The sequence below is a fragment of the Colobus angolensis genome, unplaced genomic scaffold, assembly GCF_000951035.1.
Source record: "Colobus angolensis palliatus isolate OR3802 unplaced genomic scaffold, Cang.pa_1.0 Scaffold70, whole genome shotgun sequence".
Classification (NCBI taxonomy): domain Eukaryota; kingdom Metazoa; phylum Chordata; class Mammalia; order Primates; family Cercopithecidae; genus Colobus; species Colobus angolensis.
Genome location: NW_012120710.1, coordinates 8,334,036 through 8,347,301, shown reverse-complemented (window position 1 = coordinate 8,347,301; position 13,266 = coordinate 8,334,036). Strand labels below are relative to the sequence as shown.

At 45.9% G+C, this 13,266-nt stretch overlaps 1 protein-coding gene across 1 annotated transcript in view; it reads right to left on the bottom strand.

Moving 5' to 3' along the window:
• Positions 1–4,784, bottom strand: part of SEPT11 (septin 11) — a 93,154-nt gene extending 88,370 nt beyond the window's left edge. Inside the window, exon 1 of the mRNA XM_011927233.1 lies at positions 4,620–4,784. The gene's annotated coding sequence lies outside the window, so the exon portion shown is untranslated. The remainder of the gene's footprint in view (positions 1–4,619) is intronic.
• Positions 4,785–13,266: the final 8,482 nt, after the last annotated feature.

Genomic DNA, 13,266 nt, shown 5'->3' with positions numbered 1-13,266 from the left:
CTGTGCCACAGTCTAAATCCGATGATCATGATCAGTGTGACATCATCATTGGGTAGAGTATAAACACTTGGTCTTTTGGCAATCAATCAAGTAGGCCATCCAAATCAAGGAAACAGCAGAGTCCCACAATCATTTGTTCCTTTCACAGACATAGGATGGCCCATGCCCAAACACTAAGCATCCACTTCCTTTATTCTAAGATTATTCAAATGGTCACATAGGACTCATTCAGGCACACAGTTTGGTTTCTAGGTAGCAGTTTATACAAGATGGGTTATATTTGCTCAAAAAAGTGATGAAATAGACTAACCACCTAAGAGCTACTATATCAGGATAGTGGGATATGGGCAGTTTTGTTCTTTTAATCAATTCCTTGGGTTTCCTTTTCACTGTAATGTAGACACATCATTTTTAAAGAATTTAAAAGATAAAATTAATCTATAGCTTTCAAAAGATTTTAAAAGGAGAGATTATTGTACCTCAGACACTTCTTGCATTCCTTAATAACTGCTTATAGAGCCTCAGTGTGTATAATTTATATCACTGACTAAAAAGTTCTAATTTTTGAAAACCGACCTGAGATGACAGCCCCTTTACTATTTAGGTGGCCCTCCCCTGGACCTTTCTTGGCTCCATTCATGTTTCTCCGGTCACACCGACCACAGCCATCCATCTGGGGCCACATTTTCAAGTCACAAAAATGGCAGTTTTATAACAAGGGAAAATAACATTTTATTGGCAGTACTCCTCCCCTTCCCACACTCCCTGCCCTTGAAGAGGGACCTCGTCTTCAGGAATTGCCTATAATTATCCTCAGACAGATATGATCCTTCACCTGAATCATATTTGCTGAGTCAGCAATAGGCATATAATTCCTTTTCTCCCTAAATGATTTTACACATTTACACTGAAGTCTGTCACTTGAATACACCAAATCTCTCAAATAATAAAGTTCCTGGTAAGAAGAAAATTCCTTGTCCACTGCTATATCCCCAACACCTAGAACAGTACCTGACACATAGCAGGTGCTTAATAAATGGTGTTAAATGAGCAAATAGAAACTTGATTTTCCATTTCCTTATACGCTCAACAGATAAAAGAGCAGTTAAGTGCATTTCTTGAAGGATATCATAGGGAAATATCCACCACCAGCGAAGTTTAAACATACTTTTTTTTTTTTTTTTTTTTTGAGACGGAGTCTCACTCTGTCGCCCAGGCTGGAGTGCAGTGGCCGGATCTCAGCTCACTGCAAGCTCCGCCTCCCGGGTTTACGCCATTCTCCTGCCTCAGCCTCCTGAGTAGCTGGGACTACTGGCGCCCGCCACCTCGCCCGACTAGTTTTTTGTATTTTTAGTAGAGCCGGGGTTTCACCGTGTTAGCCAGGATGGTCTCGAACTCCTGACCTCATGATCCACCCGTCTCGGCCTCCCAAAGTGCTGGGATTACAGGCTTGAGCCACCGCGCCCGGCATAAACATACTTTTTGTTAGGGATAAAGTAAGAAATATTTCTGCACTGGGGAGCAGGCTAACCCAAGTGACCTCTAAAGTTCCTTTCAACTCCTAGAATCTATAAACTGATGAACACTACAGCTTAAGAGAGTCGATCAGCTACATAAAGCCTGATTCTCAAGTAGAGTGAATTGCTATGTCTGTTTAAAATAAAGATAATAGCTGCCCCAGGACTGGGACGCAAAAATGCTAATTCATCCAAAATGCAGACACATCCCTTGGGGGTAAAATGCTCTTGCTAATCTTCAGTTATACCAGGCAAACAGCAGATGTGCTTCAGGGTCTTCTTAGGGCTAAGCCCAAAAACCATCACTGGGGAAATGGAGAAGCTAGGGATCAAAATTAAAACTGAAATAAACAGTATCACACTAAATTGAAGCTTTTGTTTTACAGTCAATAACAAATCCACCTAAACTTAACTGAATTTAGACTTGAGGTTTGAATGGTTTGTAACAGAATATAACCATTTCATAAGATAGAAAATAGTGTATTTGACATGTAAGCATTTTTGTCCACTAAAATGTCATATTTACCTGGGATATCACACTCAGATGTTCTCATTCAAGAATATTGAAAATTCAGGGTAAGTTATTCAGATTACATTTTGCTTCAGTCTGGCGGGGAGAGGTAGTTATCGGGAAAGGAGATATGCTCCTGTTGTCCTAAATAACTTTTTAAAAAATCTAATTAAAGAAATAACTAGGGAAACTCCATTCACACATAAATCAACTTTGGAGTGGTTCTTTTCCCTCAGCGCACTCTTCTTTTCTTTTGGTGAAATCACAGACTAGATAAGGAAATGGGAGGGCCAGAGAACTCTTAAGTTTAAAGATGCAGTGTAGATTCCATGGAGCTATGTCTGAAGAATCTTCCCCATTCACTGACTTTGTTTTAAAGCCGTAACTGCAGAGACTACACTTAAGACAGTAACCCAATGAACAAAGTGAAAGGCTTCAACAATTCTCTGTGAAATGTGATCATACATTTTCTGTAGACTTTGTAACTTTATAATCAATTCCTAATCACCCATACGTTAGGTTTCCGAAAGAAAAGTCTTCTATCTTTAGGTTGTAATTTAATTCCAGTGACAACAGGGAGTGCACAGAAAGTCACTTCCTCTGTGCACATATACTTAAAAAAATCTCCTCTATTATCTGAAGAGGGAGGTGTAACATAAGAATTCTGTGGGATTAAGCTCACACATATGGCTGGCCGACTTGGTGTTGGATATGATTATGGCCACACAACTAAACCTTAAATCCACATACTGTTTCTATTTAACTGACATATATGAACTAATTTATAGAAAATGTGCAGCTAATTATTTCTTCCACCTCCTCCATCCCTCAAGAATGCACCAGCAATCATAGGTGTTACTGAAAAAGACATACACCCCCACTGAATATTTGCATTCCTAAACGCTTACCAATTTCTCTAAAGTAGATATTGTTATTTTAGTTCTCTGAATCTATGCCTTGCTAATAGGTATAATGCGGGCAGGGGGAAGAGTAATTTAACCAGATAAATTTGACCTCTATAGACCTCAATTTTCTCACCAAAAAATAAAACGACTAGCCCAGAGACTATGCAAATTTCCTCGGTAACAATAATCTACGTGTGACCACTAATTATCAAGAGCACAATTTATGTGCAAAAGAAGACCAGAATTCGTAAAAGAGCCATGTCATTAAATCGTAGAGTTGAAAAGGCCTAAAAGACAGTTATGATTCGATATGACCACTGTTGTCTTCTGACTGCAGAAAACGTCTTTGAAAGCACCGCTGGCAGCCGAACCACCAAACCGAATTAGAATCCGCAAAGGGACCCATGAACTTCTCGCGAGGGGGTAGGATGCAAAAGGCGCGCGTATCTGGGGAGGAGTTAGGCGGGGAGAGGGGGAAGAGCCGGGAGCCTGAGAGCACAGCCTTGCATTTCTGGGATTTCCGAGCTTCCAGTATCTCAGTCTTTCGTCCGTAACTACAAAATCTCCCGAGCCACCACCTGCAGCTGCACAGTTGTGGGAAAGGGAAGAAGAGAAAGGGAAGAGGAGGTGATAGACGGGGAAGGACCTCGCCCGAGGCCCCCACAAAGCCAGTAAGGCGAGAGTGGACTGTGAACATCTACAAGAAAAGGGGAAAGGGAAAACAGGAGAACTCCGCCTTTCCCACCCAGCTCCGCTCCTTCCAATAAAAAGGGAAGGCCGCCGCCGCCCCTTCCTCCGCCTTTCACTTGGGGATGCGGAGCGGCCACTGAACCGCACCCTCGGAGTCCCGCTCCCCTCCGGCCCGGCCCCGGGGCGCGGACCGAGTCTTGCACCCCAGTAGGCGCGGCGCCTTGGCCCACACACTCGGGGCAAAGGTATCTCCTCCTTCCTACTCTCCTCCCTCCCGCCGTGGGGCACTCGATTCTTCACGCACCCGCCCGCCCTTCCTCTTCCTCGCGTCCCAGCCTCCTCGGCCCGCCGCCCCCGGCCTTTCAGCCGCAGAACATTTCAGTCCTTCCACCCACACCACAAGGGAGCCTCCAGAAAACTTTGTGTGTGTTATCTGGGGCTTTGTCCACATCCTGGGCAGGGCTCGCTCACCCCGGTGGATGCCCGAGGGTGTCAGGGATCTCACAATGCGCTGGGGAGGCCACCACGGAAATCCCACCCCTCTGACCCGCTTCTACAGCCGTACCACACGCAGCGCTTCAGCTCGCAATTCCCACGCCCTGAGCGCCCCCTCGGCGCGGGGGAGACGGGAGGAAAGCCCCGAACTCGGCGCCCTTCTGGCTGTCACGAGGGAAGAGGTGCGCCAGGAGAGGGAGGCGGCTGAGACACGACGCGCCTCAAAGAATCATTTTAAAGGGAACAGGAGAGGGGTCCTTTTTCTTTCGCATCCCCAGAAGAGGGGCGCGACGAGGCGATCCACTGTTGCATCACGTAACTAAGCCCCTGGGCTCCTCACCCCGACCCCAGACACGCGCCCAAATTCGTGCACACACCCACAGCCGCCGCTGCGGGGCCGAGTCCCCGCCCGGCTTCCCTGTGGTCCCCACCACACCCGCCCCAGAGCAGAGACCACCCGGCGCCCGAGGAGCAGCAGGCGAGGCCCCAGCACTCACAGACGGTCTCCCCACGGCCACGGCCATCGCAGCTGCGGCACCGGCTCCGGCTGCGCCCGGGTGCTCTCCGCCGACTCCGGCTACTGCTAGTGCTCCAGCTCCGGCTCGCCTCCCTCGCGTCTCCCTCGCGGCTGCGCTCTGCTCGCCGGAGTCCCGCTCGCAGCCAGCGGCATCTGCTCCCCCCACGCCGCCGCCCCTCCCGCTTTATTAGAGCAACATGGCCACCCGCCTGGAAGGGACCATTCGCTTCCCCAGGAAGGGGTGTGAGCCTGCGCGCCGGGCCGCGGTGGTGGGCGGGAGGATGGTGGGCGGGCTCCGAGTCCCGCTCCGCTGGCCTTGGGCGCAGGGTTCGCCCCTCCGCCCCAAAACGACCCTCTCCGCTGCCATGAGATGTCCCCAGCCTGTGCGCTGGCCGCCACTCCCCGCTCCATCAGGTGCCGGAATCCGAGTAAAAGCCTGGGCGCGAGCTCCTAGCCCCGGGGCCGCCACGCGCCCCACGAAGCCGGCAGCTCCAGTGGCCGCCGGGAGAAGGAAGGGCGGCTGGGGAAAGACGGGTCGCAGGGACAACACCTGGCGGAAAGTTAGCCCCGGACTAGCACGCCCCACCCGGAGAAGCCGGACTGGAAGGGGCTGCGGGCCACCAGGCGGAGCGGTGGGCGACCGAAGAGCGGCTGGGCGGGACTCCACGTCTCCTCACTGGAAGAATTGCCCCTCCTCAAGTCTTCTCTTCCCACGTGGGGGCCTTCCAGGCCGCACTCGGTCGCCCACCGCTCCCCCTGAGAAGGGAGACTAAAAGACAAGCATCTGGAAGCTGTCACTGTGGCGCGCGGGCGGACAGGGGATTCCATTGGAGAGGAAGAGGCCGTAGTAGTCGCTGCTGCCTGAGGCCGACCCAACCGCTGCCTGCTTGGGAGGAAGAAAAAAAACGCCCCCGCTGGAGAATTAAGGCAGCCATTGGTTGCTCTAGAGCGTAGGGACCGAGGCCTCCCCTGGGTGTCACTGGAGCGGTCACACGTGGGGGATCAGCCGACTTCGATCGCTGGCGACAGACCCAGAGACCCGGAGACGTGCGCGCTGGGGCTGCGGCTGGAGGGCGTGGCGACAGCACCAGGCGGGTGGCTCGAGTGGGTGCGACTGTAGGCGCGTGGGACTGGGAACTCCTCCCGCGTGGGGAAGATTTTTTTCCCAGCAGATGTTGGAGTGTTATTGCCTGTCTGAGGGGCCGGCAGAATGGCGAGGTCCCGGTGCGTGTGGGGCAGCGAGGTGTGTCAGATAAGCTGTGGATCCCCTCGGCCCCTCGTGGGCCGGAAAGGGAGCCCACGACAATAAGACGATTGAGGACAGCGACGGACAGAGCGGAGAACCAGTTGGGTGGAAGCACAGGGAAAGTGGTGAGGAGGGAAGGGCTGTGATCGGCCCTCGGGACGACGCCCCCAGGGACAGCCTGGCCTCCTGAATTAGGCAAAAGACAAACCGTCTCTAGACTGGGGCGCCTCAGAGTCTGACCTGAGTCTTCAAACACCCAGATCCCCGGGGGCCTTGAGTCTCCCTGTCCCGCTGGCCTTGCCTCGGGTGGGCCTCAAGACTCCCGACGACCCGCAGCCTTGGGCTAAGGGTCAGTCGTCTCCGGGAGCGGGTCTGGCTGCCGCGGAACTGATACTGGTTTGCGCCGGTAGGTAGGCGAGGGGCTCAGTCACGCCGTCTGAATTCCACTGGCAGGACAGCTGTGGAACCGCCAGAGAAAAGTCCGGCCATGTAAGAAAGGTGAGGGGCGGCGCCGACACAGAGCTTGTTTGTTCAGTCTGTGGGCGGACTCAGACGTGCAGAGCACCAACCTCTTCAATTTCTGCCCTCTAGACTCCAAATCTTTTGAAGTTAGGTACCACCATTTTATGCCAAACATACAGTAGGTGCTCAATAAGTGTTGAATTAAGATTACACATAAATGGGCCGGGCGCGGTGGCTCACGCCTGTAATCCCAGCACCTTGGGAGGCTAAGGTGGGCCAACATGGTGAAACCTCGTCTCTACAAAAAAAAATGCAAAAGTTAGCCGGGGATGGTGGCGCTTGCCTGTAGTCCCAGCTACTATGGAGGCTGAGGTGGGAGAATCGCTTGAACTCCAGAGGCGGCGGTTGCAGTGAGCCGAGATCGCATCAGTGCACTCCAGTCTGGGTGACAGAGTGAGACCCCGTCTCAAAAAATATATAATAATAAGATTAGACACAGATGGGTGCTGTGCAAAGGGAGGGGGAAGACAAATACTTTTTCTTCTGCAGCTCTGGTACGTGGACATTTTGTTCTTTCTCCATAAGGAATCAGACAGCAGCAGCACTGCCCATGGACCAGAGGCCTCCTGTAAGGCCTAGGAAAAGAGGGCTCCACACACCGCCAACCGGATGTAAGGGCAATTGCAAAGGAACTGTGTGTTATCTTGACCAGAACAGACTGTAGAATTTGTTTATTAAATTTTTATTTTGTACTTATTTATTTTGTGAATGTATATGCTGTAAGCTCATCTGCTTAGATTACAAGAATGTCAATGCCCTACCTTGGTGGGTAGGTTAGTTTATTCTAATCAGCAAAACTCAAGGTTACATATTCCAACATCTCATTTAGGATGTGAGGATGCTATGGGTGGGGGATGGATATTCTAGCATTGCTAGAATATAGGAGCCTTAATGCGAGAGTGGCAGAGTGGGGAGAACCTGGCACTTAAGCTGCAGATGATCACTTATTAGCTTTGTTATATTAAATAAGTTAAACTTTCTTCATCTCATTTTTTTTTCTATTGTAAAATAGGGTAGTAACAGTGAGTCCTGGTGGAGGACATGTTCTGTTAGCCAGATCCGCTCTCCAACCTGCTGCCTGTCCTTTGGAGCCTTAACTCAATGGACTTTCTTTCCCTCTACCTTCCTCTTGAGTTAAGGCACTGGGAAGCAAGAGCAATGGAACAAAGAGGAAGGAGCACGGTTATTTATTCCCCCCTGGTCCTCTTGCTATGGCACCATGGCAGGCTGGCTGCATCCCTCAACCAAAGGAAGCAGTCAGTATCCCTCCCTAGGGTGACCCAGAGTAAACTCCTATGGTTTCCCTTCATTTTGCACACACCTTTGCAAATAGTCTTTTTATAAAACTCTACTCACATTTTCCAGTAGGAATGTAACATCTCATTCCTTCACAGAATTGTTTTGAGAGTTAACTGAGAAAATACTGTATTATTAGCGTTAGAATGACCTATAATTTCCATCCAAACTGAGAAACATTTGAGATTGGAAAAAGGGGGTTTGTGCTGATAGTAATGATGCCAGGACAATAGGAAAAACAAGGACTTATGGCGACCCCAGCTATTATTGCTGGTAAACTCTGCTTTAGACATGTTAAGCAATCAAGAAGTGGTTGTACTATCATGCTTCTGTCACTAGACTATGAATGTCTCAAGGTAAGAGTACTTTTTTATCTATTAGCTTCTGTCACATGGTCTGATATATTCAATAAATTTTGAGTTGGAGATGAGGGTAAAGGCTAGGAAATGAATGATTTTTATTGCCATACTAAGGTAATGAAGAGTCAAGGAGGTCTTTAAGCAAAGAAAATTTGCATTTTAGAAAACGGCTACAGTGAATATTTGACATTGTTAGAAATGTAGGGCCTATTCCCTTTTTAATTGAACTCCAATTTATTTGGAGAGCTTTTCCAATGAATCTTCCAACTTGGTAAAAAATAAATGCCTCTTAAAAAAGAGGTTCCGAGCCAGGCGTGGTGGTTCATACCTTGTAATCCCGGCACTTTGGGAGGCCAAGGTGGGTGGATCACCTGAGGTCAAGAACTCGAGACTAGCCTGGCCAACATGGTGAAACCCCATCTCTACTAAAAATACAAAAATTAGTGGGATGTGCTGGCACATGCCTTTAATCCCAACTACTCAGGAGGCTGAGGCAGGAGAATTACTTGAACCCACAATGTGGAGGTTGCAGTGAGTGGAGGTCTCACCACTACACTTCAGCCTGGGTGACAGAGCCAGACTCCATCTCAAAACAAAAAAAAAAAAAAAAGAAGTTCCTCGCCAGCTGTGGTGGCATGGTGTAGTCCCAGCTACTCAAGAGGTTGAGGCAGGAAGATCACTTAAAGCCAGGAGTTTAAGGCTGTAGTGCGTTACAATCAAGCCTGTGAACAGCCACTGTACTCCAACCTGGGCAACATAGCAAGACCTCATGTCCAAAAAAATTAATTTAATTTATTTTCAATAAGAAGCTCCTGAAGAGACTTTCCATCACACCCTTCCTTTCATCACCACAGTACATACACTCTAAGAAAGCATGTGATCTGAGCCTGGCCAATTAGATACTGTTACATTTGAATCTTGAATCAAGTGACACAAAGACAATACAAACTGTTACAGTTTATGCAAGCCGTACATTATTTTTTACTTTTTGGCAAATTGTTACAGTTTATGGAGTCTATAATTTATTTTTTATTTTCTGGCTTAAGTTATCTAAGATTTATTTCTGTGGTTTACAGTCAAAGAACCCTAAGACTAGATCACTCTTGACTACCATAAAAATGATTAATTATAAAGGGATACAAGAAGAACAGGAGGCTGGGCACAGTGGCTCACACCTGTAATCCCAGCACTTTGGGAGGCCAAGGTGGGCGGATCACTTGAGGTCAGAAGTTTGAGACCAGCCTGGCCAACATGGTGAAACCTCATCTCTACTAAAATACAAAAGTTAGCTGGGCATGGTGGCAGGCACCTGTAATCCCAGCTATTCGGGAGGCTGAAGCATGAGAATCACTTGAACCAGGGAGACAGAGGTTACAGTGAGCTGAGATCGTACCGCTGCGCTCCAGCCTGGGCAATAGAGCAAGACTGAGTCTCAAAACAACAACAACAACAACAAACAAAAGCACACACACAAAATGGGTAAGTTAGCTTTTGCCACTTTAATTTTGGGCAGTTTAACTGACAACAGATCCTGAACTCCTTCTGCAACATAATACGTAAAAATGTTCAGTAAAATGTTGTAAAACACATCTACATTTGAGAGGAAAAAGTAAAACTCTCTATTCACAGATAACACAAACATACAGAAAATCCTAAGGAGTCCACTAAAAAAAGTAATAAATGAACTCAGCAAGTTTACAGGATACAGGATCCACTGAGATTCTGATAAAAATAGATAGGCAAAAACTTTGAAACTGTCATTTATAAACTTACATAGGCTCCACTGACTATCTCTTCTTTGTTAAAAAAAAAATGCATTTAAAAATCATTCTAGAAAATTGCTAGGCAATGTTAAATTTACCAATAATTCTCTGACTCTTCTTTGCCCCTACCACTTTTTATCTCTTTGAAAATCAAGACAAGATTTGCCCCTCTTCAATCTTTTGACATTTCTTATTTTTCTCTGGCTTCTGGAAAGCGAGTAATTACCTTTATGATCACTTATGAAATTTCTTTCATGGATAATTCATTTAGGCCTGGAAACTCATTTAAAGCAATTGATTGCTTGTTTGCCATGCTGGATGTTAGTAGCCTTTAAGTCATGCTTATTCTACCTTTTTTCATTAAAACAGTCTCTTTGAGAGAGGAGACAAATAAAATTAAAACTTGCGTTTTACCTCTTCTTTGTCATCTGATAGCATTATGTCATCAGCACCAAGCAGTAGCTTCCATCCTTTCTTGTTCACCCTCCTGTGGCAAATATTACTTGAAAAACAAAAAATAAATTTTTAAAAATATCTTGGTATTCTTTTTAAAGGCAAAAATTATCTAAGCCTGCAGGGTCATTTCCATCCTTATAGGCTGTGCTACTCTTTAAAGCACACTTTTTTTTTTTTTTTTTTTTTTTTGAGACGGAGTCTCGCTCTGTCGCCCAGGCTGGAGTGCAGTGGCCGGATCTCAGCTCACTGCAAGCTCCGCCTCCTGGGTTTACGCCATTCTCCTGCCTCAGCCTCCCAAGTAGGTGGGACTACAGGCGCCCGCCACCTCGCCCGGCTAGTTTTTTTTGTATTTTTTTAGTAGAGACGGGGTTTCACTGTGTTAGCCAGGATGGTCTCGATCTCCTGACCTCGTGATCTGCCCGCCTTGGCCTCCCAAAGTGCTGGGATTACAGGCTTGAGCCACCGCGCCCGGCCTAAAGAACACTCTTTTAAAAATCTGATTGCAATAAGTACGTCCTGTATAGTGACATGCTCCTTAGAGTAAGATTGGCCTGCTGGCCACTCTGTTTGGCAGCCAGCCCTGGAGCTGGGTCAGTTCCCCCTGGCTCTGGCATTGCTCCTTCTCAGATAATTCCTTTCTCCCTGTGGCCAGTCATTGTGGTGACAGCTATTATTCTTTTTCATGAGCCTAGAAAATTTATGTGGTGGAAGTCTCTCTGAATACTAGATACTGCCACTGAATTAGAAGAGAATCATATGCACTTGTATATTCTGACAGCCATGTCACTTACACCTCACCTTTTGTCTCATCCTATTTGCTATCTACCATTCTACCATTGTCCATTTCTACCAGCTGAATAACTCTCTGATGCAGGGGTTACTCTGCACCTTCATCTCCCTTACAATATTTCAGTCATAATTTCCTTGCCACCTCATGTACCGATACCCATTGGATTATGTTCATTTTGTTAATTTTCCCAAGTTGAATTTGCTTTGCCACTAATTCTCTTTCCAGGCTGAGATTTCAAAAGTCATCAGCATTATATTTCACCTTACTTCTGTCTGTGTTTTATTTAGTCCCATCTGAATCAGCAGAAGTGGTTGTAGGTTGGTTAGTATAATGAATTTTGGCAGATTATGCTTCATGCATCATCATTCCACACTTTAGGAAGATAACGAACCAGCCATTGCAAGCCTGCCTTCCTACTCATCAGCAGAGAAAACATGGGCTTGGGAGTCAGGACGCTTGCATTCATGTTCCTACACTGCCAAACATCATGAGCTACGAAAAATTTTTAAGTTGATGTATTTGGGTATAGGCTAAGCTGCTATAATGGGAATATTCCAAGAGTCATTGGTTAAAGAAAAATAGATGGGTTTTTGTTTTGTTTTTGAGACAGTCTTGCTCTGTCACCCAGGCTGGAGTGCAGTGGCACGATCTCAGCTCACTGTAAACTCTACCTCCTGGATTCAAGTGATTCTCCTGCCCCAGGCTCCCAAATAGCTGGGACTATAGGTGCAAACCACCATACCCAGCTAATTTTTGTGTATTTTTAGTAGAGACGGGATTTCACCATGTTGGCCACACTGGTCTCGAGCTCCTGACCTCAGGTGATCCACCTGCCTCGGCCTTCCAAAGTGCTGGGATTACAGACATAAGCCACTGCACCCAGCCTAGATGTTTATTTCTGATTGTTACCTCATCTACTCTGATCAAAACAATCTCACCAGCACCATATCCACATTCTAAGCCATGGAAAGGGTGAAGAAAAGAAAGTAGAACATATTAGTTTCCATTTAAGGAAGTGACATGGAAATAACATAAGTCCCTTGTGTTCACATTCCACTGGCAAAAACTTAGTCCCAGGAATGTACTTAGCTGCAGGGGAGGCTAGGATATGTCCTTCAGAAACTCAGGGGGGATGTCCTACTTGTAAAGGGAAGAAATGAAAAATGGACACTAGGAGGAAATCAGCAGTCTCAGAGGTAATATACTTACACAGTTTTTTAGAAAACATAAAATGATGCAGAATGAAGTTTCCACTCTATTCACCATCTATCCAGTCCTCATGCCTCCCAAAAAGAAGTAGTTTATTATTGTCTCATGTATCTTTCCAGAGTTTTTCTAAGCAACTTGTAGCAGATATAAATATGGTTCCTTATTTCCTACCTTACCCCATATTGCACATGAAACAAAAAATATACTATGTGTAACATTGTGTACCTTTTTTTTACTTAATATATTTTGTAGTTCCTTTTATATAGATACATAGTTATCTTCTTCATTCTTTTATACAGCTGCCTACTGTTTCTAAGGCTGTATCGTTGATAAAGTCTCATGGATAAACTCAAGGTTTTTCCAATCTTTTATCATGATAAACCATGCTGCAATAATAACCTTGTGCTAGTCATTTTGAACATATGAAAGTATATCTGCAAGATCCATTTCCAGAAATGGGATTAGCCGGTCATACGATATTAAGCCAACCTTTTGATCCCTTTGAGCTCCATTTTTGTAACTAATAAATGAAGCTCATATTTATCTCATAGGATCATTATTATAATGAAATAACCATATAAACAATCATTGTACAACAATATCAAAAACAAAATAGAGATAAATTGATCAAAACACATGTAAGATCTGTACTCTAAAAACCCATAAAACTCTGTTGAGAGAAATTAAAGAAATAAGTAATGGAGAAATCTACCATGATCATGGATTGAAAGACTCAACATTGTTAAGATGTAATTCTCCCCAAATTGATCTACAGATTCAATATAATCCCAATTGAAATCCAAGCAAGTTTTTTAAAAATAGAAACTAACAATCTGATTGCAAAATGTATGTGAAAACACAAAAGACCTATGCTAGCTAGCCAAAACAATTTTGAAAAAGAACAAAGTTGGATAACTTCCACCGTACAATTTCAATACTTAACTAAAAAGCTACAATAATCAAGACATGGAATCGGCCAACATACAATCA